At 47.4% G+C, this 27698-nt stretch overlaps 1 protein-coding gene across 2 annotated transcripts in view; it reads left to right on the top strand.

Moving 5' to 3' along the window:
- The window catches only part of FBXO34 (F-box protein 34), a 58448-nt gene that overhangs the window by 13298 nt on the left and 17452 nt on the right, over window positions 1-27698 (top strand). For both annotated transcript variants that reach the window (XM_083436347.1, XM_083436348.1), the window contains exon 2: window positions 18501-18579. The gene's annotated coding sequence lies outside the window, so the exon portion shown is untranslated. The remainder of the gene's footprint in view (window positions 1-18500; window positions 18580-27698) is intronic.

Genomic DNA, 27698 nt, shown 5'->3' with positions numbered 1-27698 from the left:
ACAGCTGCAAAAAGCGTCGTGTTTAGATGATGTCTGGAGTTGGGCTCTTGCCAGTTTTTAAAAGATAATTGGTTGTAATTCGACAAGCAGCGCGCTGGTTTTGCGGTGCTTGGATGCAAACCTGCGTCTGTCCTGATGGGAGCCAGAGAGGACACCCGTGATTCAGAATTCAACAGATGACAGGGTTGGCTCACTCACATGCTTCGTTCATGTGCGTCTGTGGCTTGTTTCAGCCCTTTTACCGAATAAAGAGAGACTGATGAATGACCACGTAAGCTGCTGTTGTGATTGCTCATGCATTCCAGTGGAGTCCACACACCGCTGCTCTTGGTATTAGATCAGAAGGGCTGCTTTGCTGTGTCAAAGCAGTGTCAACCTATCCTGGCACCTTGTCTGCTACCGTGACCAGCCAGAAGCTTACTAGCAGAACTTGAAAAAGATGGTCACCTTTTATATCAGCCTTCCCCAACCCAGGCACCCTCCAGATGTTTGGGGCTGTGATTCCCATCAGCTGTGTTGGCTGGGGTTGATGGGTAGCGTAAATCCAAAATGGGTGGCTCAGGACCTGTTAATTGTACCTCTGCATAGCCAGACCTCCAGTGAGTGACAGGCGCAACAATGCTCCTCCATGAGCAGTCCCTGCTTTCGTTTGTTTATTAAATTTGTATACCGCCCTATACAAACAGGGCAGCTCACAACACAAAGTTACAGCAGCACAAAATACTTAATAAAAAGAATTACAACAATTAACAGTACTAATGTATATAAACTACAGTGGACGCTCAGGTTGCGAACATGATCCGTGCGGGAGGCATGTTCGCAACCCGCAGCATCGCGTCTGCGCACGTGTGGGTCGTGATTTGGTCTTCTGCGCATGCGCAAAGTGCCGAAACCTAGAAGTAACCCGTTCTGGTACTTCCGGGTTCGGCACGGTGCGCAACCCAAAAACGCGCAACCTGAAGCGTCTGTAACCCGAGGTATGACTGTAATAAAAAATATGCTCCCCAACAAAAGCCTCTAAAACAATCCTCCAGCCCACCGATACCAATACAAAAATCCAAATTAGGACATAACAATTAAAAACAACCCCACCTTCCAGATAAAACAACACCCACCCAAGTCAAAACCCCACCCCTGGTTAAAATAACCTAGCAATTTCCTGCCGGTCTGCTCATTTGCCCTCCACCCGTGCCTGCCTTACTCTAGTAGTAAACACAGGGGTGGGGAAGCTACACAAAAAAAGCAGAGTTTCTCTATAACCCCCCCTTTTGTAGCTGAAGCTCTGTTTGAGCTTTATTCTGCCCATCCTTTCCTTTCCAAAGGCGGGCAATCTGCCTCGGTTACCCTTAAGGAAGAGTTTAGGCTTAACTTCACTGTGCCATTGAGAGCGTGTTCACTTATGGCTTATGTGTGTGGTACGGAAGCTGTACTACCCAGGACAGGATGGGGTTGCGCAGGGTTGTTAAGGCAGCAGAGAGCATTGTTGGCTGCCCACTCTCCACCCTAGAGCAGATTTATGCCACAAGGTGCCATAGGAAGGCACTGGACATAGTAAAAGATCCATCGCATCCTGGTCACTGTCTCTTCGAGCTCTTGCCGTCGGGACGGAGATACAGGATGATGAAGACAAGAACGAGCCGTCTTAAGAACAGCTTCTTCTCCAGAGCGATCTCGGCCCTGAATGGGAAGCCCGGACTTTGAAAGTCATCAAATCTCCTTTGCTGTATTTTACTATATTTTTAAATTAGTGTTTTTATGGAGCAGCCAAGTAATTTCGTTGTCCCCGAAGGGGGCAATGACAATAAAGATATTAAAATTAAAAAAAAAAACTTGCAGCAACGATGGCGGTGAAATCAAAAGCCACGCATGCCGAACAGCCTTGTAGTGGCTCTGCTGCTTTTAGTGCATAGGGACGTCCCTTTCCCGTTATAAGGGACTGTGCTTTGCTCTGACGTGCCATCCCTTAAGGTGCTGCCCATCTTGGCATATACTGAAAGAATGTCGGAAATGGCACATGTATTCCAATGGAGTCTTGCATTTGCAGCTCCCATTGTTTCCTCTGGCCGTTGTCTCCGGTGGGTCGTCATTCCTTTTAAGTCCATCCCATCAGTTTTTCCTATTGCTTCTCAGACCCTTCGTTTCTGGTGATGGGCGGGGCCAGAGGCCAAAGTGGGTGGAGCAATGCATGTAGATTTCACCTTTGTTTTGCAGGCTACTTTCTGCACACACTTGCACATGCCTGTCCCCTTCCCCCAAGCGAGGAGTATTATTGGAGTTCAACTCGAAAGAGGGTGCAAAGCAGTGCCAGGTAGGGAAGGGGTGTGTGGCTTGTAGTCTAGGGAAATGGTGTGTGGCTTGGGAGAGTCCCAGCCTTGGGCTTCTGAAAAGAGGCATTGAAATCCAGCAAGTTCAGATCTCTCATATGTTTAAAGCTGCGTTGGGTTTAGCCAGACTTTCAAACAAGGATAAGGTTAATCAAATACAGATATTTATTTGCTTTTTAAAAGTTCTCGATGGTGGCAAGTCCTACCTTTCCAGTTTACCTCTTTCTTTCAGAGACATGTGGAGGCCAAGGAAAATAAACTGGTACTTGCTCATTAGCTTTGACGTGAGGCACAAATAAGCTTGACAGCTTCGGAACAACTGATGCTATCAATCGTGGGGATTGTCGTCACTCTTGTGGTTTGTGGTGATCTCTTTATTATGATTTTGGAGATAATAAGGGCTTATTCATACATGGTAAGGTATGAAGGGTTTTCTCTGTCGTACTGAAATTAACGCCCTGGAATTCTTTTGATAGTCAGGCACACCTCGTTTTGGACCATTTTGGCTCAAACACAGAGAGAGCACTGTGGTTTAGTGGTTGGAGTGTTAGACTAGGACCTGGGAGAGCAAGGTTCATACCCCTGCCCCGGAATGAAGCTCACTGGGTGAGTCTCTCAGCCGAACCCATCTGACTAGGTTTCCCAGAGAGCCAGTGTGGTGTAGTGGTTAAGAGCGGTAGTCTCGTAATCTGGGGAACCGGGTTCGCTTCCCCGCTCCTCCACATGCAGCTGCTGGGTGACCTTGGGCCAGTCACACTTCTCTGAAGTCTCTCAGCCCCACTCACCTCACAGAGTGTTTGTTGTGGGGGAGGAAGGGAAAGGAGAATGTCAGCCGCTTCCTGAAGGGGAGTGAAAGGCGGGATATCAAATCCAAACTCTTCTTCTTCTTCTCTGTGAACATAAAATGGGGAGAGGGAGAACCATGTATGCTCTCTTCAGCTCCTGTTTATAGGTCTGGAAACTCCGTATTTTGGAGATGATAACCTTGATATTTCTATATTCAGCAATCTGGTCCCTTCTCTGTGTTTTTGACAGGTCCAGCCAGTGCTGGGGAGGACTCCATTTTCTTTGACCAGATTCAGCCTTAGAACGATCTATGGGTAGGCTGTTCAGTCTCATGAGAGCCAGTGTGGTGTAGTGGTTCAGAGCTGTAGACTCGTAATCTGGGGAACCGGGTTCGCATCTTCGCTCCTCCACATGCAGCTGCTGGGTGACCTTGGGCCAGTTACACTTCTTTGATGTCTCTCAGTGAGGAGATTTCACCCCTCCCATATCCAAGAATCTGCTGATGTTCTCGGCTGATTCTCCAGAGAGGAGGGGGCGGTTTCTGCTCTCTACTTATTCCGCTCCAGCCTCACATCAAAGAGAGAGAGAGACTGTGTGTTAGAGAGAGTGTTATCTCTGTGTTGATAAGGTTGCTGCTAAGAGCAGCTGCAGACACTCAGTGCAGTTCAGCTTCTCCATTTAGCTCTGTATATAGTTTGTATGATAGTTGTAGATAGAATAAAAGTAGTTATTCTACAGAGCTGTTCTCCGAGTGGTTTATGCTCTGCTGTACTCTGCTGTGCAACGACTGTCTTCGGAGTGAGTCTGGTGCTCACAGCTCTGAGTTGTGAGTCCACAGCACTTAGACCTGTTCCTGTGCAGACGGTGGTCTCTGGAAGTGCTACCCCAGCTCGCCTGGCCCAGTCGGGGCTGAAGTGGATGAGTCCAGTCGGTGGCACTGGCTCAAGGGCGATGCTGACACTCAGCCCCACTCACCTCACAGAGTGTTTGTTGTGGGGGAGGAAGGGAAAGGAGAATGTTAGCCGCTTTGAGACTCCTTCGGGTAGTGATAAAGCGGGATATCAAATCCAAACTCCTCCTCCTCCTCCTCTTCTTCTTCTTCTTCTTCTTCTTCTTCTTCTTCATGTGAAAGTGAATGCCAAGATGTTCATAACTATCTTACTCAAATGTAAGTTTCCATGTGTCCTGAGACTTGGGGTGTGTGTGCCAATGACAATGATAAGTGGGGTGAATGTTTCAGCTTCCCCATTCATATGGAGGATGATAGACCTACCCTCCAAATTCCTAGAAGTGCCTAGGAGTGCCTCTTAGTCATGATGGCCGTATTCTATGGTCAGTGTGCTCATTGAGGAACAGAAATGGGCTGTGGCCTTGCTGCCTTCCTGGTGGGCTTCCAAGAGGTGTCTCAATGGCCACTGCAAGAAGCAGGATGCTGGACTAGGCAGACCTTTTGTCTCATCCTGCCAGATTCTTTCATGTTCTCATGTTTTTTTCTGATGACTCCAAAGTAATCTGAATTAATGCTTTTATTTCACCTTTAAATGCCTGCAGAATCCACATTCGATGGCAGCATTTTCTGTTACCTCTTAAATGAACCTGGATGAAGCATTTGCAGATGATATTCAATACCCCCTTCATTGTTGGTATCGTTTGTAGAGGGAAGTTGTTCTTATTTAACAACCTGGGGAATTTGTGTAACCTTTACAGCAGCATTAAATCTCTCTGACGGAGGGCTTCTCCGATTTGTCTTGTTGCTGCTGTTTCAGTGTTCCCAGCATTTCTGAACTATTTTTAGCTTGGCTTGTCATTTGGTACTAGGTGTTCTTGAGAACTATTAATTATTAAGTTCACTGGAATTCTTTTGTTGTGCCACTGCGGGTGTTGCTACACACACACACACAGATCAGTACATAGAGTTTTCACTAGAAGCTTTATTGCTCTTGGTCTTTAGCAGGCAAATTAACTTAAAACATGGGATTGTGGCCTTAAAGCAAGGCTTTCCCATAATTTTCATAAGAACATAGGAAGTTGCCTTATACCTAGCCTTGTTCCATCTAGCTCAGGACTGTCTACACCAGGCATGTCCAGAGTCCGTTTTGGGGGCCCGCTGGTCGATTTAATCCGGCCCCTGTGGCAGTATATGTCCTGGGGTAATTCAGTCCTAAAAAAACTCAACAACTTTGGGGTAAAATTGTAAAAAAAGCTCAACGTGTTCAGTTCATCAAATCTGGCCCTCTTTGAAAAGAGTTTGGGTGCCCCTGGTCTACACTGACTAGCTGCCAGGGTTTCAGATAGGGAACGTTTTTAACCCGACCTGCAGGTGCTGGAGATTGAATCTGCACGCAAATCAGGTCTGCTATTCCCCTTTCTTCACTAATACAGTGGTACCTCGGGTTAAGTACTTAATTCGTACCGGAGGTCCGTACTTAACCTGAAACTGTTCTTAACCTGAAGCACCACTTTAGCTAATGGGGCCTCCTGCTGCTGCCGCACCGCCGGAGCACGATTTCTGTTCTCATCCTGAAGCAAAGTTCTTAACCTGAAGCACTATTTCTGGGTTAGCGGAGTCTGTAACCTGAAGCGTATGTAACCCGAGGTACCACTGTACTAATATGCATAGCATTGCCTTTAAGTAGGTGTTCTCTCTCTCTCTCTCTCTCTCTCTCTCTCTCTCACACACACACACACACACACACAGACACCCCAACACACCTTTTGGTCCTTATTAGCATCTTGCATAAACTAAATTGGTTCCTTTCTGGAACGTGTACACTATTAACTTTGTTGTTGTTGTTGAGTCATTTAGTCATGTCCGACTCTTCGTCACTCCATGGACCAGAGCATGCCAGGCACTCCTGTCTTCCACTGCCTCCCGCAGTTTGGTCAGACTCATGCTGGTAGCTTCGAGAACACTGTCCAGCCATCTCATCCTCTGTTGTCCACTTCTCCTTGTGCCCTCCATCTTTCCCAACATCAGGGTCTTTTCCAGGGAGTCTTCTCTTCTCATGAGGTGGCCAAAGTCTTGGAGCCTCAGCTTCAGGATCTGTCCTTCCAGTGAGCACTCAGGGCTGATTTCCTTTAGAATGGGTAGGCTTGATCTTCTTGCAGTCCATGGGAGTCTCCTCCAGCACCAGAATTCAAAAGCATCAATTCTTCGGCAATCAGCCTTCTTGATGGTCCAGCTCTATTTATTTTTTTTAAAGAAAGAAATTCCTTGGACATGCCTGAAGAAGTTCTTAGAGCGTCAAGCGTTGCCATTGCCAGCATGTTCAGTATTATACTGAATACTGTGTTCAGTATAATACTAAACATGCTGGTAATGGCAGCGCTCTACGCTTTTTTTATATATATAAAAAATAGAGACTATTACCTTTACATACATTTAATACACCGGGGGTTTTTTTGTTTCTGGTGTCTTTTCTCACCTTTTCAATAAGGAGAAAGTGGTGATGCTTGACTTTTTATTACATCAAATAATACTGGACATGCTGGCAATGGCAGCGCTCGACGCTCTAAGAACTTCTTCAGGCATGTCCAAGGAATTTCTTTCTTTTCTAAAAAAAACATCGAATGTATTGCTTAACTTAAAGTCCGAGTTAAAACATGGAGACAGTAATGGCTCGGTCCTTGTAGACAAAAGGGGTGATGGATAAAATCAACCTGTGCCAGTTTTATTTACTTACCTGAGAGCAGGCAGCGTTTTCGCTTGCCTGAACTTTGATCTGATTTTACACACTACAAAAATAATTTTTATTCATTTTCCAAACAATTTTATACAGTCAACACATTATTTAACACTCATTCTTCAGTTTTTGACTTCCTTCAGTTTCTCTGTCAATCTTTCGTAAAATTTCTATTTATTAACGCATTTCTAAACATAGTATTGCCTTTTAGAACTCCTTTTACTCTCTTTTTTGCACTATTTCTTACTATCTCACAGAGTCTCTTCAAAACCAACAAGTGTTGTCTGTACATCACATATGTTTTTCAGATATTCTGTAGATCTCACCCAGTCCTCGCTAAACTTTTGCTCTTTCTGATATCGAATCTTCCCAGTCTATTTATCCAATTCTGCATATTCAGTCAATTTCCTTCTCCATTCTTCCACTGTTGGAATTTCTTCCTGCTTCCATCTTTGGGCCAGAAGTATCCTTGCAGCAGTCACTGCGTATTGAAACAGTTTACAGTCTCTCTTATTAATTTCGTTTCCTACCATTCCTAGTAGGAAGGCCTCTGGTTTTTTCACAAACGTATATTTTAACATCTTTTTCAATTCATTGTATATCATTTCCCAGAAGCCTTTCACCCTTTTACACTCCCACTGATTTTACACTCTCTGCCAGGTTGGTTGTTCACAAACACCACCACAAACTCAGTCTGCAAAAAACAAAGGGGTTAGTTTCTTTTGCAGAGCAAGCCTCTAACCTTTTTGGTGTTTGACATCTGATTGGTTCCTTGCTTCTTCTGCTCTTTAAGCCAGGGGTGGGAATCCTGCGTCCCTCCAGCTGTTTGCTTGACTCCAAATCCCATCTTCCCCAGCCAGCATGACCAATGGTGAGGCATGATGGGAGTTGCAGTGCAGCTGTGTCTGGAAGGTCTACATCCCTCCACTACTCTAGGTAAAACGCTGAAGCCCGCTCTCTCTGGCTAATTATTATTAAACTTGGATGTTAGAGGCTATTTTTTATTTACCGTATTTTTCGCTCCATAAGATGCACCTTGTTTTTGGAGGAGGAAAACAAGAAAAAAGATATTCTGAATCTCAGAAGCCAGAACAGCAAGAGGGATCGCTGCGCAGTGAAAGCAGCTATCCCTCTTGCTGTTCTGGCTTCTGGGATAGCTGCGCAGCCTGCATTCGCTCCATAAGACACACACACATTTCCCCTTACATTTTAGGAGGGAAAAAGTGAGTCTTATAGAGCAAAAAATACGGTAGTTATTATTAAATTTATAAAACGCCCTTCATCCGAAGATCTCAGGGCGGTTCACAAGATAAAAATACAGGATAAAAGCACAAAATAAATAGTTAAAACAGAAACAAGAAAACAGAAAAAAACACCTTCCCACAAGCACATTTCAAAAGCTGTAGAGAAGATTAATTGGCCGCTGGGAGCAGCCTTCCTTGGATCCAAGCTGCCTAGAGAGCTTGGGGTAGGAGACACTGCATGGTAGCCCTGTGGATCTCTGTGGGAGAAGAGGATTTTGGGTTGGGGAATGAAATCTGGAGTACGAGGAGTGGTAGAGAAGGGATCTTGCTCTCTGGCTCTTGTGTTTTATGTAAAGCAAAACACAGAAAAGGACGCCCAACCCAAATAGGCCTCTGCTCCAAAGCAGCAGCTTCCGAGCCAAGTATCTGCTGAGGTTAGATGGGCTTTGAACCGGGGAAACTATTAGAGTCTTGATTAGGACTTCCCAGGCTTCCAAGATGTCCTTTCTTTGCTTGACATATTTATTGCATCGCTGTGGTTTTAATAAGATGCTGAACGCCAGCGTCCCGAGGATTTTCATACGCCGGGAATTTTCCTCCCTTTCACGTCCAGCTGTCCTTCCTTTGCGGAGCCGGTAGTGCGGGAAGCCGTAATGCAGACCTGCAAGCTGCTGACCGTGTTTCGAGAGAGGCAACGAGGCCAATTTTATAATAAACGGCATGGGATTATCTGTCATTCTGTGCCTGCTGCAGAGCAATATTTAATTGCATTCTGCACGTCTAAGCAGACTTCAAAGGAAGGTTTCACTTTTTAAGAAACCATTCCACCACACCCACTGGTGCTGTAATAACCTGCACACAGCTCCCAGTGAACCTGGCCTATTAAACTTGCTGGATTTGTTATCCCACCCCGGGGTTAGAATAAATAGGCCTCCCGTGCTTCTTAGATGCTCTCCATTTCATAATCCACTTCCTACAAAAGCATGACGCTTAATGCAGTGGTAGACCCTTTGACAAATCCCTTTTCCCTTCAGCGGCGGCTAGTGGGTAGGGAGGTAATTTTCAAATTTTACACAGAATCGCAACTTTTCCTGCTTTATTTGCCCAGTCTTATTTTCATTGTGTTAGTGGGCGTTTGAATAACGTCTGTGATGTGGAATTAGTGGAGGCAAACAAGGAAACTCAGATTACAGCAGGTAGATCATTAACAACTTGTGTTTTCCTTACCACTTAAAACTTCCTTGTTCCGAGGGAAGCTGTTTTGTGGCATTCATCCCCATAGATGCTTAATTCTCTAATAAGGAAGTGGATTTGGTGGGCGCCAGCTGCTGGGAATTGGCAGGTGGGGAGAATACCATTGCTCTCAGCTTCTGCTTGTGACCATCACGGTGACTGCATTGAGGATAGGATGATGGACTAGATGAGCGTTTCGCCTGATCTACAAATACAGGGACCCAGGTGGCACTGTGGGTAAAAGCCTCAGCGCCTAGGACTTGCCGATCGAAAGGTCGGCGGTTCGAATCCCCGCGGCGGGGTGCGCTCCCGTCGCTCGGTCCCAGCGCCTGCCAACCTAGCAGTTCGAAAGCACCCCTGGGTGCACCCCCGGGTGCAAGTAGATAAATAGCGGGAAGGTAAACGGCGTTCCGTGTGCTGCGCTGGCTCGCCAGATGCAGCTTGTCACGCTGGCCACGTGACCCGGAAGTGTCTGCGGATAGCACTAGCTCCCGGCCTCTAGTGTGAGATGAGCGCACAACCCCAGAGTCTGGCAAGACTGGCCCGTACGGGCAGGGGTACCTTTACCTTTACCTAGCTGCTGGGAATTGGCAGGTGGGGAGAATACCATTGCTCTCAGCTCCTGCTTGTGACCATCACGGTGACTGCATTGAGGATAGGATGATGGACTAGATGAGTGTTTCGCCTGATCAGTGGTTTTGGTAGTGGTACAATGAGATTCAAAGCTGTTTTAAGACCAACATGGATGCTATCTTGTTCCGCCTGTCTTTGTTTATTTTATTTTTTTTTAATTTTTTGAGGCATGGGACATGTTATGTTTTGCAGCCCGCATAAGGGAGAAAATATCTGTTGCGCTCAGCTGGCTGTTTTAATCACTGTTTGCACAGTAATTTGAGCCTCGGAGAGGCTGGGAGCCAAATTTGCCGGTCTCTCCCTCTTTTATTCCGGCTGGGAATGCAGGTCACTGGGCAGCGGATGGAATTTTTTTCGGCTGGGTTTTTTGAATTTTTTATTTTTGAGCCAGCACTTTTTGCTTTTCAGCGAAACAACAAAGGAACTCTCTCACCCGCTTAACAGGGTGGCTTTTCCCGTGGTCTTGCCAATAATGCCCCTTTGGGTCTCGTTCCAACTCCTAACAGACTGTGAGACTCTCCAGGCAAGGACCAAACGGTTCCTGGGATCTGTTGCTTCAGACTGCCTTTGCATGCCTGAATGTTGCCCCTGTGGGGGTGGGAGGAATTTTTAAACACATGGAAGACAAGTGTTATTGGGGAGAAGAGCCTTCATTATACACCTTTAGGTGCCAGGCAATAAGTTCCTTTTTAACCAGGTCTTTTTAACCAGGTCTCTGATTTGATTGACATCCTTGTGCCCTTTTAAAATGTGGTTTTTTTTAGGGTGGGGTGGGGTTATTGGGTTGTTGTAGTTTTTATTTTGATTATGTATTTTGTGGTTTTGTATTTTGATTTTATTTCATCAACCGAACTGAGACCTGCAGGTATAGGGCGGCAAATAAAGTAAAATAAAATAAAACTTTCGCAACACCTGCTTTTTGAACCAAGTGGAAGACAATCAAACCTCAGTTCTCGAACGGCTCTGTTTTGGAACGTTTCGACTCCTGAACGCCGAAAAACCAGAAGTAACCGTTCCAGTTTTTGAACGAATTTTGGCAGCCAAACATGCTACACGGCTTCTCTTTTGAGTTCCCCTATTGTATTGAGGCTTCCAATTTTGGTTGTTGAACGATTCGGAAGTTGAACGGTCTTCTGGAACTGTTTACGTTCGACAACTGAGGTTTGATTGTAGTTAGCTATGTGATCTCCCCCCTCACCTGCAGTCTGAAGTGGTGCAGTCCAGGAATGTTTCACCCTATGGTGAGCAGTCCCTCTGGCTCAGTATTGTCCACACTGACTGGCAGCAGCTGCTGTGTTTCAGAAAGGAGTCTTTTTTCCAGGCCAGCTAGGGATTGAGCTGGGGACATTTTTCATGCAAAGCAGGTGGTCTTCCACTGAGTATGACTGTTCCAGTATATATCTACATCTTTCTCTCTATACGTATGTGTGTACCCCACCAAGCATGTCACATGGAATCCTGAGTGATCCTAACACCACAGTATAAAAACAGCATTAAGCAACAAACCATTTAAATAGTCTTAATCAAAAGCAGTACAGCAGTGAGTGGAAGCAAATGGAAAAACCTGCCCAGCAGATCTTAAAAGCACAAATGCCAGTGTCAGCTGATAGTGTTCTGAGATGCCACTCGCTTCCCTGTGCTGGCACCCAAGTATTGCATGCATGCGCAGCCCGATGGAAGCACAGCACACTCGTTCCCTTTGCAGAAATGAACTTCCCTGGGATCTATGGATGAAGGGCACTGTGCAAAATACCGTATTTTTTGCTCTATAAGACTCACTTTTTCCCTCCTAAAAAGTAAGGGGAAATGTGTGTGCATCTTATGGAGCGAATGTAGGCTGTGCAGCTATCCTAGAAGCCAGAACAGCAAGAGGGATTGCTGCTTTCGCTGCACAGCGATCCCTCTTGTTGTTCTGGCTTCTGAGATTCAGAATTTTTTTTTCTTGTTTTCCCCCTCCAAAAACTAGGTGCGTCTTATGGTCTGGTGCGTCTTATAGAGCGGAAAATACGGTAAATAAATCAGTAGCCTTACGCAGGCCATGGGCTGCTTAGCTGGTTCTTCCTGGGGTGGAGGTGAGCTGTTACATTCAGGTCCCACTTACAGGCTCCCCACGGACACCATGTGGGGTTTTGTGAGAGCAGAGTGCTGGACCAGAAGTGCCCTTATTAAGAATTATATGTGCTTTTCAACTAGAAGGATCCGAAACGATTTTTCCTACAGGCATAAATGGCTCTGCAGAGGCCCACCGAGCCTCTGTGCCCTTCATACCAAAAACAAAACTGCTGTTAGATGTTGAAAAGTCGTGCGCCCAAGAGAAAATATGTGAGCTCTGTACAGCGCGGCTTTCCCATGGCAGAAAGCACTAACCCCAGAAGCCTGGCAATTAATAGCACTGAGAGCGGCGTGGGCTTTTTCAGCGCAGTGGACTCAAAATCTTCAACAGGCCATGTTCAAAAAGGGTGTTCTCCCTCTCAACCCCCTACATGCACACTTAATGAATTTTGGAAGCAAACCAGCCGCGATCTGAATAAAGAGCAACAAAGCAGCATGCTGGTTTTTTAGCTGGCCACAGTTACGTTTCACTTCTGGTTTGCTGCCATCTGCTCTCTTGCTGTGGAGTTAGCACTTTCCTGCTGCTGGTGGAGTGTAAAAATCCAAATTAGTTTCCTCTGGGAGATCTAGCAAGTAGTTCTGAGACTCTTTGGAAGTGGGGGGGAATGACATTAGCGGTATAATGCAGGCAGGTCTAGTAATTTGGAGCCGGCTGCTTCTTTCGCTGTAGAAAGTGAATAACTTCATCTTGTTAGCTCTCAACTTCACAGAGGATTTCTATTTCCAGGATAAAGTGTGGGAAGGGAGAAACTGGTGCAAAACGAGAGCAATTTTGTCAGAGTAACTGAAGCTGGAATAGAAGGCAAGGAGTTGCGGGAAGTCAGCCTGTAAAACAGCTCAGAGCTTGTTCAGTAGCTGGCAAGTGGCTAGAAACAGCTCTACTCTTTCTAAAGGCATCTTCAGATGGCCTGTTTCTGGAGCCCCCACCCTGATTTGCTTACAAGCCCTAAACGGCCTCGGTCCTGTATACCTGAAGGAGCGTCTCCACCCCCATCGGTCAGCCCAGACACTGAGATCCAGCGCCGAGGGCCTTCTGGCGGTTCCCTCATTGTGAGAAGTAAGGTTACAGGGAACCAGAGGGCCTTCTCAGTAGTGGCGCCCACCCTGTGGAACGCCCTCCCATCAGATGTCAAGGAAATAAGCAGCTATCCTATTTTTAAAAGACATCTGAAGGCAGCCCTGTTTAGGGAAGTTTTTAATGTTTGATGTTTTCTCGTGTTTTTAATATTCTGTTTTAATATTCTGTTGGGAGCCGCCCAGAGTGGCTGGGGAAACTCAGCCAGATGGGCAGGGTATACATAGGGAAGCGCTGGGTGAGATCCCATGGACAGTAATACTAAAAGGAAAGGGAGTTCATGATGGCTGGGAGATTGTTAAGAGGGAGATAGTAAAAGCACAACTTCAGGCAATACCAATGAGACAGAAACATGGAAGGTGCCTACAGAAGCCAGGGTGGCTATCTAAAGAACTTTTAACTGAGTTAAGATTAAAAAAGGATGTGTACAAAAAATGGAAAAGGGGGGAAACCACCCCATGATATTCTTGTAAAGAAGCTGGTAAAATGCGGTCTTGACTATGCGGTCTCCACTCAGTGGATTTGTAACTGGCTGACTGACCGAACCCAAAGGGTGCTCATCAATGGTTCCTCTTCATCCTGGAGAAGAGTGACTAGTGGGGTGCCACAGGGTTCTGTCTTGGGCCCGGTCTTATTCAACATCTTTATCAACGACTTGGATGATGGACTCAAGGGCATCCTGATCAAATTTGCAGATGACACCAAACTGGGAGGGGTGGCTAACACCCCAGAGGACAGGATCACACTTCAAAACGACCTTGACAGATTAGAGAACTGGGCCAAAACAAACAAGATGAACTTTAACAGGGAGAAATGTAAAGTATTGCACTCGAGCAAAAAAAATGAGAGGCACAAATACAAGATGGGTGACACCTGGCTTGAGAGCAGTACATGTGAAAAGGATCTAGGAGTCTTGGTTGACCACAAACTTGACATGAGCCAACAGTGTGACGCGGCAGCTAAAAAAGCCAATGCAATTCTGGGCTGCATCAATAGGAGTATAGCGTCTAGATCAAGGGAAGTAATAGTGCCACTGTATTCTGCTCTGGTCAGACCTCACCTGGAGTACTGTGTCCAGTTCTGGGCACCACAGTTCAAGAAGGACACTTACAAACTGGAACGTGTCCAGAGGAGGGCAACCAAAATGGTCAAAGGCCTGGAAACGATGCCTTATGAGGAACGGCTAAGGGAGCTGGGCATGTTTAGCCTGGAGAAGAGGAGGTTAAGGGTTAGATCAGGGGTCAGCAGACTTTTTCATCAGGGGGCTGGTCCACTGTTCCTCAGACCTTGTTGGGGGTCGAACTATATTTTTTTTTGGGGGGGGGGAATGAATGAATTCCTATGCCTCACAAATAACAGAGATGCATTTTAAATAAAAACACACATTCTACTCATGTAAAAACACATTGATTTCCGGACTGTCAGTGGGCCAGATTGAGAGGGCGATTGGGCCGCATCCGGCCCATGGGCCTTAGGTTGCCTTCCCCTGGGTTAGATGATGCCCAGTCTTTATTCAGCATTTGTTCCAATTTGTTTATGGGATGGTTAGATGACAATGACCATTAATTCTGATTTGCTTGGGCTTTGCTTACAAGTCCTCCTGTTAACAATTCAGTCACCCCACACTCTTTAGTGCCTTTCCTCACAACTTTCTTAACTGCAAAAAGTCTTCCTTTTTTTCAAAGAGTTATGCTACGGCGACGACACGTTTAACCTATTTTAATGGTGCAAACCTAAATTTCTGGTATGCGTTTGAATTCCTTCTGGAAAGGAGTGACTGTCTGCGGGCCCCATAAAACTAGACATTCAGTTGTGGTGACTGTAACCTAGGTTTAAGGTGCTATTTGATGATTAGCTTAAATATCTGAGTTTCTAACACTGCTTGGAGGGTCTCTCTTTCGCTCTCTCCCTCCCTTTCCTATTTTTGATGGTGTCCCCTTTTGCCAACCCTGGATTTCGTCGTTCCTCCCTAGATGAGCTTAAAAGGGAGGGAGGGAAGCATATTCCTGAGAATGTGAAACGCCAAACAAGGACCCCAGCTTCTTGAATGCGAAACGGTTTTTGTTTGGGTCGAGGAAGTGTCGCGTGGCGTTGCCTTCCTTACGGGCTCCTACATCTTGGTCTATTAATAAGCTGCAGGTCTATACTTAGCCGAGCAGCAAGGGGTGGGTGTACTGCTTCTGCTGCTGCCTGGCAGGGCCTGGCGTTCCTGGCCTACTTCTGTGCAGCAGAGTGTGTTTGATGGTATCGTGCCTGCAGCTTCACAGCCTGCCGTTGTGGGGAGTGAATGGAACGGTGCATCGCGTGCTTTGCTGCTCCCAGGGCACTTGAGGTATTAGATCGGATCGCGCCGTCCGTTGTTCTCCTGGTATCGTTCTGTACAAACGTCACACACCAGACGCTGCCCAGGCAAGTTCAGAATCCGGAACAAAGGCTTCCGCACAAAATGTGTAGACGTAACAGGATGGGGATGAGCTGTGCTCATGTAGAAGATGCAGGGCGGTTAGAATAAAGGACTTTTTCACACCATGCGTGGCTAAACTGTGGAATTCTCTCTCACAAGAGGCAGTGATGGCCACCAACTTTGGATGGCTTCCAAAGACAAATTCATGGAGGATAAAGCAATTGTTGGGTAGGAGCCACAGTGGTCATGTTCCTCCACACTGTTGCAGGCAGTAAATGCCAGTCGCTGTGAGTAGTCCCAAGTGAGGAGGAGAGTGATCTTGTCCTTGGGTCATGCTTGTGGGTTTCCCATTGGGGAATCTGGTCGTCCACTGTGAAAACAGGATGTTAGATGGGCTTGTTCTAGCAGGACTCCACTTTCGTCATTACTTTTAGAAATATGTAAGTTTCTGGTCCTCAGCATGGCAAAAGTGGGAGGAGATCTATATCTGTCTGTCTGTCTGTCTATCAAGTGGGAGGAGATCTGTCTGTCTGTCTCTCTCTCTCTGTCTATCTATCTATCTATCTATCTATCTATCTATCTATCTATCTATCATCTCTAGCATTTTGTTGCCTTCATCAGAGGAGCTCAAAAGTGGCACACCAGCCTCACAACAGCCGTGTGCTTTAGGTCTGGTTGAGAGCCACAGGTTGATTTGCCACAGGTCATCTAGCTAAACTAAGGAGGAACATCAATCTGGGTTCAAGACCTTTGGCGATAAAGCCCACGGGAAATCTGTGCTGCTGATACATTCTCTTCCAGTGCTTTGCATTTTTGCATTTTCTGCCGAGCGTTTTTATTGGGCTCCATTGTATTTTAAGTTTCCTTTGGTTAAACGTCTTACGATGCATGTCGCTATTTGAATTTAAAATAAACGCAGACTTTGTTTCATTGTTGAACTGACGGTCAGGAGTCAGTCAGGTTTCGAAGGTCAGGACTCTAAATGATGAAATGAACAATGAATGTTAACCTTTTTGCTTATGGAGCTTCTGAATTTGCATAACAGGATCTTGTCCAAGAATGTTTTTATTCCAGGTTCTGAAATACCCTGATGGGAGGGACTTGGGGGTGAGAGCTTATAGAGCCATGGGGCAGGAATGGGAATGGGGACCATGCTGCTACTGTGGCTCCAGTCCTCACTATGGAACAGAGTCCAGAGGGTAGCACTGGGAGAGTGCTTTTTGGCCCCCTGGTGGTTATGCTATTTTATTTTATCCCCAGTGCTATTTAGTCAAACAGCGTTTCCGTGTGCGGCTCTGGCTCGCCAGAGCAGCGATGTCACGCTGGCAACGTGACCCGGAAGTGTCTCCGGACAGCACTGGCCCCCGGCCTCTTGAGTGAGATGGGCGCACAACCCTAGAGTCTGTCAAGACTGGCCCGTATGGGCAGGGGTACCTTTACCTTTACCTTTTTATTTAGTCATAGAACTGTAGAGTTAAAAAGGACCACGAGGGTCACCCAGTCCAACCCACTGCAATGCAGGAAGGTTTTGCCCAACGTGGGGCTTTAACCCACGACCCTGAGATTAAGAGTCTCACACTCTACCAACTGAGATATCCCAGCTTCACAAGGTAGTATGTATATGAAGTTGTTGGGAGAGGTCATAAGGATTTTGGGGACAAGGTGCTTTAGCTGCACTGGTGACACCTGGCTGTATTTCTCCATAACATCTCAATTGGGAGAGGCCGTGTAAGCCCTGGGCTGGTACCCTTTGTGGCCTCCTACTTGCCCTACCAACCACCACTCGCCAGGGACCTCGAAAAGTGGAAGTGCCCCAAGCAGCCTCTGAAAGGGGCTGGTGATGTCAGAACCTGGACTCCCTCCAGGCAAATCACACACTGTACTCAAGGTTTCGGGGTGAGCTCCCATTGCTCGGTCCCAGCTCCTGTCAACCTAGCAGTTTGAAAGCACACCAGAGCAAGTAGATGAATAGGTACCACTGCGGCAGGAAGGTAAACAGCATTACCGTGCGTTCTGGTTTCCATCACGGTGTTCCATTGCACCAGAAGCGGTTTAGTCCTGCTGGCCACATGACCTGGAAAGCTGTCTGTGGACAAACGCCGGCGCCCTTGGTCTGAAAGCGAGATGAACGCCACAACCCCATAGTCACCTTTGCCTGGACTTAACCATCCAGGTGTCCTTTACCATTACCTTTTTACTCAAGGTTTGTTCTTGACTTGCTGCTTGGTTTTTTTGTCTAGGGGAGACAATCTGTGTAAACGGCAAAGAGCCTCCCTCCCCTCTGAAACTTGAGGAAGGGGAAGAAAACCTCACGTTTCCCTGAATCACGGGAAGGCTATTGTTCTAGGGCTGCCCCTGTAGGGTCGTGGGATAAGATGGCAGGACTGGGAAGGGCTATCACCATGCTTTGCTTATGGACCGTCCTGAGTACCATCTCAAGCATCTCCAGTCAGAAGGCTCTGATCACAGGTGACCAGGGGAAGGGGACCTCTGCCTGAGACCCTGAAGAGGTGTTTCTAGATGAACCGATCATGTGAGTTGCTTGAATAACATTGAATTAGCCGAAACAATGGCATTTGGGGCATTTCTGTTGTGTGCAGTGATTTTGCCCATACACTGTGTGTAGTAGTAGTAGTAGGATGATGATGATGATGAGTCCATCTGACTGGGTTGCCCCAGCCATACATTGCATATTTTGCAGTGGTGTTTTGTGACTGTCCTTGAGCTTTCTTTGTTGAGGGGAGCTATAAATATCGAGGTTGCGGCTGCTCTTGCCTACCGTAGCTTTTGGAAATTCATTGCCCTCTCTTTCCACTTTGAGTTGTCATTCCCAACACCCTCCAGAGGGAAGAGGCCTGTGATGTTCTGGGCGGCACTGCTTTTAATACATCTGGCTGATTGTGTCCTCTGGTAATTTTTATGATGTGTCCTTTTTATAAAGATGGAATGTTTGCTGCCTGCTAATTGCTTGCTGCCCTCTAACCTCCCCTTCCTTTTCCTTTCCAGAAATGCCCTTCAAAGGATTGTGCCGAACACCGAGGGTGCTGTGATGTCTGAAACTGCGCAGAGGGGCTTCTCCCTGAAGGTACTGCTCTCAGTTTGCCCCAGCGAGGTGCCTGTGTGCAGCTCTACGTATTTGTTTTTGGCATTTTGGGGGTGCTGTGCAGAAAATCTCTTCCTATCTATACAGTTTGGGTGCTGATTTTTTTTTTAACAGGTGAGGAAGGGATCTTTCATTGTAGCAAGAGACTGCTTGGGAGCTTCCTTCTGTTTTGTACTTTTCATGTTCCAGTCAAGAGGTATGCCCAGATCCAGTACTTTTTTAGATTGGTTGATTGATTGATTGATTGATTGATTGAATTTATAAACCAGCCTATACCTGGAGGTCTTAGGGCGGTTCACAGAACAAAAGCAACAACCCAATAACCTCCCCCCGCAACAACCCCACATTTTAAAAGGGCATGTCAATCAAATCAACCGAAGGCCTGGTTAAAAAGGAACATATTTGCATGGCGCCTAAAGGTGTATAATGAAGGCGCCAGGCGAACTTCGCTTGGCAGAGCATTCCACGGACGGGGAGCCACTGCAGAGAAGGCACCTTGTGTACATCCTCGAGCCTTACCAACTAAAACTCATCCAACACAACAGGACTAGACTTTGCTCTGGACAAAAGGCCCTGTACAACCTGGAAAAGCTCTGCTGGATGACGTAATGAGGATGCAGTGGAGACAGCAATATATGCCTTCTTTGCTGCCTTTATTACCACTAGGTAGGCTCGATAATGAGCCCTTACCAGTGTTTGGTTGCATTCATTCGGATCTCTCCACCACTTGCGTTCAAACCATCTTCCAGCTCGTTTCCTCGCCCTAAGCTCTGGAGTATACCATGGGGCCAAATGGGCTCCTTGAAGTGGGAGAGGACACTCAGGGGCGATTGTGTTAATAGCCTGAGCTGTTTGGGTGTTCCAGAGGTCAGCCAGGGCTTCAACAAGGGCTCCAGTCATATCAGCCGGAACACACACACCCCGAGCCATTTGGAATCCCACTGGATCCACCAGCCTCTGAGGGCAGATCTTCCTAATAGGCCCCCTGCCTCTGCGGAGGGGAGGAGTTGTTGACGGCCTAAATCTCAACAGGAAGTGATCTGGCCATGACGAGGGACTGATGTCTCCCACTTTCAAATTAACCTCTGCCCAGTTGAGTAAACAAGGTTCAGAGTGTGGCCTGCCAGTGACATGTTGGGCCAGTGACATGTTGGGCCAGCCCCATAGTTGTCATGGCGGCCATGAAGCCCTGAGCCACCCCAGAGCCAGCTGCCTTGACATGGATGTTGAACTCTCCCAGAACCAGCAGTCTGGGAGTCCTCAACACCGCCTCCGAGACCAGCCCTGCCAGCTCAGGCAGGGAGACTGCTGGGCAGTGAGGTGGGTGGTAAACCAGCAGAATCCCTAATCTGTCCCGATTGCCCAGTGCCAGGAACACACACTCTAGATTACCCCCCAATTGGACAGAGAGCCTGGAGATAGAGAGAGAATCTCTATAGACTCCCCCTCCCCAACTCTCGAGTCTGGCCTGATGCTGCAGTGAGTACCCAGGTGGGCACAGCTGGGTGAGACCAACTCCACCCTGATCACCCACCCAGGTTTCAGTGAGACATGCCAGATCAGCCTCTTCACCCATAATCAGATCATGGATGAGGGAGGTTGTTTCCTGGGCTGACCTGGCATTCTACAGCAGCAGTTGCAGACCCAAGGGCTGGATGATATGACAGCCACAATTCCCCAGGTTGGGGGGGGGGGGGGACTGGCACACGGCACAGTCACTAACTGCCTGTGCTGTGTGCCCCTTACCCGGCTTGCCCCTCCTCCCACGCCAGACCTCCCCCTACCCAGAACCACTGAGATTGGGCCTCCCCCTGCTATCCACCGCGCCTCTCCTTCCAGGAATATCCCACAAAATGCCCTTAAAACCTAGTTAAAGGTAAAGGTAAAGGTACCCCTGCCCGTACGGGCCAGTCTTGACAGACTCTTGGGTTGTGCGCCCATCTCACTCAAGAGGCCGAGGGCCAGCGCTGTCCGGAGACACTTCCGGGTCACGTGGCCAGTGTGACAAAGCCGCATCTGGCGAGCCAGCGCAGCACATGGAACGCCGTTTACCTTCCCGCCGGTAAGCGGTCCCTATTTATCTACTTGCACCCGGGGGTGCTTTCGAACTGCTAGGTTGGCAGGCGTTGGGACCGAGCTACGGGAGCGCACCCCACCGCGGGGATTCGAACCGCCGACCTTTCGATCGGCAAGCCCTAGGCGCTGAGGCTTTTACCCACAGCGCCACCTGCATCCCACTAAAACCCAGTTAAAAACAGTTAAAACACTAAAAAGGCCAATTTAAAAGGATATAAAAATCAAATTAAAAGCAATTCAAAAGAAAAAGCCCTCTCTGCTCAGCAGCAGCAGCAGCAGCCGCTCTTATGAAACCTTTGAGGCCCTGCCCTGGGCCTGGTGGAGAGAGGCAGGAGCAGGGCCTCAGGCTCTCATTTATTTATGACTTTTTATTTCCAAGGTGATGTATGTGGTTCTCCTCCTCTCTTTCATCCTTACAACAACCCTGTGAAGTAGGTTAGACTAAGAGACGGTGACTGGCCCAAGGTCACCCAGTGAGCTTCATGGCTAAGTGCAGATTCGAGCCCTTCTCTCCCAGGCCCATGGTCCAACACTCTGAAACATTAGGCCACACTGGCTTTCATGCAGAAGGTAGCTGGACACAAGCAAATATTACAAGTTCAAAAAGGCAAATACTTTCTAGGACGGAACAGTAAGATGCATGTCCCCAGTTTTAATTCAGGAGAAAATTGGACCTTGCGTGTCTGAAATCTGGGGAAACTGTTGTTGTTGTTTAGTTGTTTAGTTGTGTCTGACTCTTTGTGACCCCCTGGACCAGAGCACGCCAGGCACTCCTGTCTTCCACTGCCTCCCGCAGTTTGGTCAAACTGTACTCAGTGCAGCTGGGGAAACTGTACTCTGTTCTTATTGTCTGCATTGGGATCTTAATTAGTAGAACTTGGGAGAAGCTGATCTCCAAGAGACAAAGAAATTGCTGGTGAAACTCACACCCTCCCTCCTAAGTGTTGCACATCTGCTACCACTGCTAGGTGAGCAAAAAGAGACAGTCTTCAAGCCATCCATTCAAACTGCTTCATTTGGAGAGGTCACATGAGAAGGTTGTTGTGTAAGCTGTTGAATCTGCCTTACGTTGGTGGGGTAGATCTGAGAGCTGGCTGGCTGAGCTTTGTAGTTTGCAATCAGCTCAGACTTCTGTTAACCACTTCTGTAGTTGCCTGAGGTGAGCAAGACTCTCCTCCAGGTGACCAGATGGAGCTTTGTAAAACTGGAAGTGCATTGGGGTTTGTGGTGTTGGTGTCATGTTGTTGTTGGACCTTCGATGTGCTAGAAAGTTTCGTTGGCAGCTGGGCAAGTAAGTAAGTTTTGTGGATCTGTTTGCAAGGCTAGCTCAGTTTCTTAAGTTGCGTGATGGAGTGTCTTGGCTCAGCCCTACTCAGATCTGTGACTCAGAAGTCATGCCCTAAAATCCCAGGTGTGTAAGAGATGTCTACAGTTCCTCAGTCATGAGGAGAAGGCATACTTGGTTCATACAAAATTTTAGGTCTTGTTTCTAAAGTTTTTGGGGTACAGTTCCCATCATCCCTTACCACTGGTCCTGCGAGCTAGAGATAATAGAAGTTGTAGTCCAAAAGCAGCTGGAGACCCAATTTTGTGAAATCCTGGTCTAGATTGACGCTCTGTGCTCCCAAAAGCAAGTGAGAGAGAGTATCTGGAAAGTAAGGTAAAGGTAAAGGATCCCTGGACAGTTAAGTCCAGTCAAAAGCAACTATGGGGTTGCGGTGCTCCTCTCGCTTCAGGTCGAAGGAGCCGGCATTTGTCCACAGACAGCTTTCCAGGTCATGTGGCCAGCAGAACTAAACTGCTTTTGGCACAATGGAATACTGTGATGGAAGCCAGACCGCACGGAAATGCTGTATACCTTCCTGCTGCAGCAGTACCTATTTATTTACTTGCACCAGTGTACTTTCAAACTGCTAGGTTGGCAGGAGCTGGGACAGAGCAACGGGAGCTCACTCCGTCGCGGGGAGTCAAACTGCCGACCTTTCCGATCGGCAAGCCCAAGAGGCTCAGTGGCTTAGACCACAGCGCCACCCGTGTCCCTAAATCTAGAAAAGTATACCTGGATTTAAATGGCAGGTAGACCTTGGGTCAACCAATATTCTGGCCCCTCATCTTGGATCCATAAAGCTTTCTATGTTCTTGTCTTCTTGCCTACACGAATGACACCAGCAATTTTTATTTGCAGCTGTGCAGAATTACATAGCGCTCTCTCTTTCCCCGACTCTCCCTCTGACATCCCATGTCTTTCTCACCTATCTTCACTCACACATACACACATAGAGTCTGGAGGGTCTATAAAAGTAGACAGGACCCTACAAGTTCCCCAGTTGGGCTTTACCTGGAGATGCTGATGTTTGAACCTGTGTGCAAAGCTTGGGCGTTCTCTGCCACAGGAGGCATTTTAATTCCCCAGCCGGCCACCGTGCAACAGGTTGCTTTCTGTCCGGACAGGCCTTGCCCAAGAAAAGGCCTGCAGTTGGGTATAAGGAGGGGGCTCCGAACCCATCCGTGCCTCGCTCAGGCGGGAGCCAGCTCTGCTGCCTGAAGCTGCTGTGGTTCCAGAACACGGGGTTCTCCGCAGCCCCCATCATTCCCATGGCAACAGGCTGATGTCACATCTGGTGAAGGACGTGGTTTCAATGGCTGGATGACGCAGGGCTCACACGTGGCTCAGGTGGAGGAGCAGATGGACTTTTTTGCCGGGCTGAGAGTCCCCTGAGAAGGGCGGGAGGCAAGCAGGGCCGTTTCCTGCACTGAGAACTGAAATTGGGCTTGCAAAGAGGAGACCCCGAATGATGTGTGAATCGGCTGCGTTTGCTTTCCTGCCTGTTGCTGACGGACCTGGTAGAGAGGATGGTGCAGGTAAAACCTTTGAAAACAAGCCTTTATTCTGTGCTGGGCATGGGTGGAGAGGAGAGGACCTTTTCTTTGTCATCTCCCAAGTTTCTGTTTGCTTCGGGGGGGACTTTCCAATGTCGTCTTGTTTTAATTCTGTTCCAATTGCCTCATTTGTTCTCTGAGCCGCTCTCTTCCCCGCCCTGCATTCTCCATTCTCTCCCCCTCTCCTTTTACACTTATTAGGAAAGGGAACTCTCCCCTGCCCTCTTTGTGCGATGGTCACATTTTCCTATATCCTATGAGCAGATTCCAAGATTGCAGAGTGGGCTCCCCACCCATTTGATTTGGCGGCAGCCTTTCGCTCCCATGAAAGCAGGGGCCGATTGTTCCGATTCCCTGTGTATATGTGCTTTGGCAAGGCTTGAAGGCACTTCCAATCACGGCTGCCCATTGTTGGCTTGCAGAAGTGGCCGCAAATGAAAAGGGTGCAGCCCCAGGGCAGTAAAGATTATGGGATTGTTCTCCTCCCTGCCCTGCCTCCCTGGTCCTACTGCTACTTATTTCCATGACATACAACTTTCCCTTCAGCAACTTCCCTGCTGGGACTTCAGTCCAAAGACCACGGCTTGGTGGACAGGGATCTTTGCATCTCTCTGCCCCCCCCAAAAAATATTTTTTAGTTTGCTCTCTTTCTTTTGCAACCACGTTGGGGATTTCACAGGTGCTGCCCTTGGCCTCATTCCTACGTTTTGGAAGTTTTTAATGCCAATACTGCTTCTTGGTTTAAAAATAACAGCAGATATCAAGGAACTGAAATAGCGCACAGCTGGGTCCCATTTTCACACAGCATATTGATGAAACAAGGGGTCTCGCTCCTACGGGAGATAGTGATGCAGCCAGCAACTTGGATGGCTTTAAAGAGGGATTAGACTAATTGTTGTTGTTGTTGTTTAGTTGTTTAGTCGTGTCCGACTCTTCGTGACCCCATGGACCACAGCACACCAGGCAAATTAACGGAGGATAAATTGGTAGAGCATAAGACTCTTAGTCACAGGGTTGTGGGTTCAAGTCCCAGGTTGGGCCAAAGGTTCCTTCATTTCAGGGGGTTGGACTAGATGATCCTCGTGGGTCCTTCCAACTCTATACCGTTCTTGATCCTGCAAAGTGCTTATGTTAAATTCACTGGAGTTGTTGAACTCAGACTAGAATACTGGTCTCATTTTAGAGCAGGGGTCAGCATCCTTTTTCAGCAGGGGGCCGGTCCACCGTCCCTCAGAGCATGTGGTGGGCGGACTATATTTTTTTTTGGGGGGGGGGGATGAACGAATTCCTAGGCCCTATAAATAACCCAGAGATGCATTTTAAATAAAAGCACACATTCTACTCATGTAAAAACACCAGGCAGGCCCCACAAATAACCCAGAGATGCATTTTAAATAAAAGCACACATTCTACTCATGTAAAAACACCAGGCAGGCCCCACAAATAACCCAGAGATGCATTTTAAATAAAAGCACACATTCTACTCATGTAAAAACACCAGGCAGGCCCCACAAATAACCCAGAGATGCATTTTAAATAAAAAGACACATTCTGTTCATGGAAAAACACGCTGATTCCCGGACCGTCTGCAGGCTGGATTGAGAAGGCGATTGGTCCGCATCTGGCCCACGGGCCTTAGGTTGCCTACCCCTGGTTTAGAGCATGTACTCTACCAGTGAGTATGTGGCCCTTAAGAGCTTGCTAAAAAGCTCCAGAGCTGGGTGGGCAGCTGAACAATATCCCTGGCATTTGGGCTTCCCTTTTTCGTGATGCAAAACCTCTATTTTAGAGCAAAGTCTAACCAGTCCTAGCTGGATCGAGCAGTCTGCTTGTTTTCTGGGATTCCTTTGAATGAAATGCACTTCATTTAAAAAGGAAAACAAAAGGAAAGCTGAGTCATGATTTGTGAACATGGTGTTACATGATGAGTGATCTTTGCAGTCCTGTCAACAAAAACTATGTAATTACTAAGAAAAAGGGCTCCAGGTTCAGCGGTAGATCACCTGTGAGATTGCAAAGAGTTTGCAGGATGTTTACCTCGAGGTTTGTGTGTTATTCCTCCTTTCTTCCTTGTTCCTGGTCTGGTGCCGTGAACCGATATTCTAGTGGTTTGATTCTCTGCGTTTTGGGATGGGACGGTGTGTTATAAGGAATCTTTTAAACTCCAGACTTTAAAGGTAGTTATTTCCAGACTTAACGAGAGGCTTTCATACTCTCAAACACAGTATGTGAGATTACTTCATTTCAGGGGGTTGGACTAGATTCCTTTTGGGAGTCCCTACTCCTGTCCCTTCCCCTTCATGGATCACTGCCTTGCCGTGGCGAAGGGGCTTGAAGAACTCAGAGAAGCTATGAGCTATGCCGTGCAGGGCCACCCAAGATGGACAGGTCATAGTGGAGAGTTTGGACCAAACGTGATCCACCTGGAGCAGGAACCGGCAAGCCACTCCAGTATCCCTGCCAAGAAAACTCCATGGACAAAGACAACAGGCATATAGAAAAGTTATGACGCTGGAAGATGAGCCCCTCAGGTCGGAAGGCGTCCAACATGCTACTGAGTAAGAGCGGAGGACAAGTACAAGTAGATCCAGAGCTGATGAAGCGGCTGGGCCAAAGCCGAAAGGACGCTCAGTTGCGGATATGCATGGAAACGAAAGGAAAGTCCAATGCTGTAAAGAAAAATATTGCATAGGAACCTGGAATGTAAGAACCATGAACCTGGGTAAGTTGGATGTGGTCAAAAATGAGATGGCAAGAATAAACATTGACATCTTGGTCATCAGTGAACTAAAATGGACGGGAATGGGCGAATTCAGTTCGGATGACCATCACATCTACTGCTGTGGGCAAGAATCCCGTAAAAGAAATGGAGTGGCCCTCATAGTCAACAAAAGAGTGTCAAAAACTGTACTGGGATGTAATCTCAAAAATGATAGAATGATCTCGATACGAATCCAAGGCAGACCTTTTAACATCACAGTAATCCAAGTTTATGCACCAACTACTGGTGCTGAAGAAACTGAAATTGACCAATTCTATGAAGACTTACAACACCTTATAGAAATGACACCAAAGAAGGATGTTCTTCTCATTATAAAAAGGTAAAGGTACCCCTGCCCGTACGGGCCAGTCTTGACAGACTCTAGGATTGTGCACCCATCTCACTCAAAGAGGCCGGGGGCCAGCGCTGTCCGAGGACACTTCCGGGTCACATGGCCAGCGTGACATCGCTGCTCTGGCGAGCCAGAGCCGCACACGGAAGCGCCGTTTACCTTCCCGCTAGTAAGCGGTCCCTATTTATCTACTTGCACCCGAGAGTGCTTTCGAACTGCTAGGTTGGCAGGCGCTGGGGCCGAACAACGGGAGCGCACCCCGCTGCGGGGATTCGAACTGCCGACCTTTCGATCGGCAAGCCCTAGGCGCTGAGGCTTTAAAATTGGGAAAGGAGTACGGCAAAGCTGTATATTGTCTCCCTGCTTATTTAACTTATATGCAGAATTCATCATGCGAAAGGCTGGGCTGGATGAATCCCAGGCCGGAATTAAGATTGCCGGAAGAAAGATCAACAACCTCAGCTATGCAGATGACACAACCTTGATGGCAGAAAGTGAGGAGGAATTAAAGAACCTTTTAATGAGGGTGAAAGAGGAGAGCGCAAAATATGGTCTGAAGCTCAACATCAAAAAAGAAGATCATGGCCACTGGTCCCATCACCTCCTGGCAAATAGAAGGGGAAGAAATGGAGGCAGTGAGAGATTTTACTTTCTTGGGCTCCATGATCACTGCAGATGGTGACAGCAGTCATAAAATTAAAAAATGCCTGCTCCTTGGGAGAAAGGCGATAGCAAACCTAGACAGCATCTTAAAAAGCAGAGACATCACTTTACCAACAAAGGTCCGTATAGTTAAAGCCATGGTTTTCCCAGTAGTGATGTAAGGAAGTGAGAGCTGGACCATCAAGAAGGCTGATCGCAAAAGAATTGATGCTTTTGAATTATAGTGCTGGAGGAGACTCTTGAGAGTCCCATGGACTGCAAGAAGATCAAACCTCTCCATTCTGAAGGAAATCAGCCCTGAGGGCTCACTGGAAGGACAGATCCTGAAGCTGAGGCTCCAATACTTTGACCACCTCAGGAGAAGAGAAG

The sequence above is a fragment of the Podarcis tiliguerta genome (genome assembly GCF_965153285.1).
Source record: "Podarcis tiliguerta genome assembly, chromosome: 1".
NCBI lineage: Eukaryota > Metazoa > Chordata > Lepidosauria > Squamata > Lacertidae > Podarcis > Podarcis tiliguerta.
Note: the sequence above shows the minus strand (reverse complement) of the source record. Positions and strands in the feature narration are given on the sequence as shown.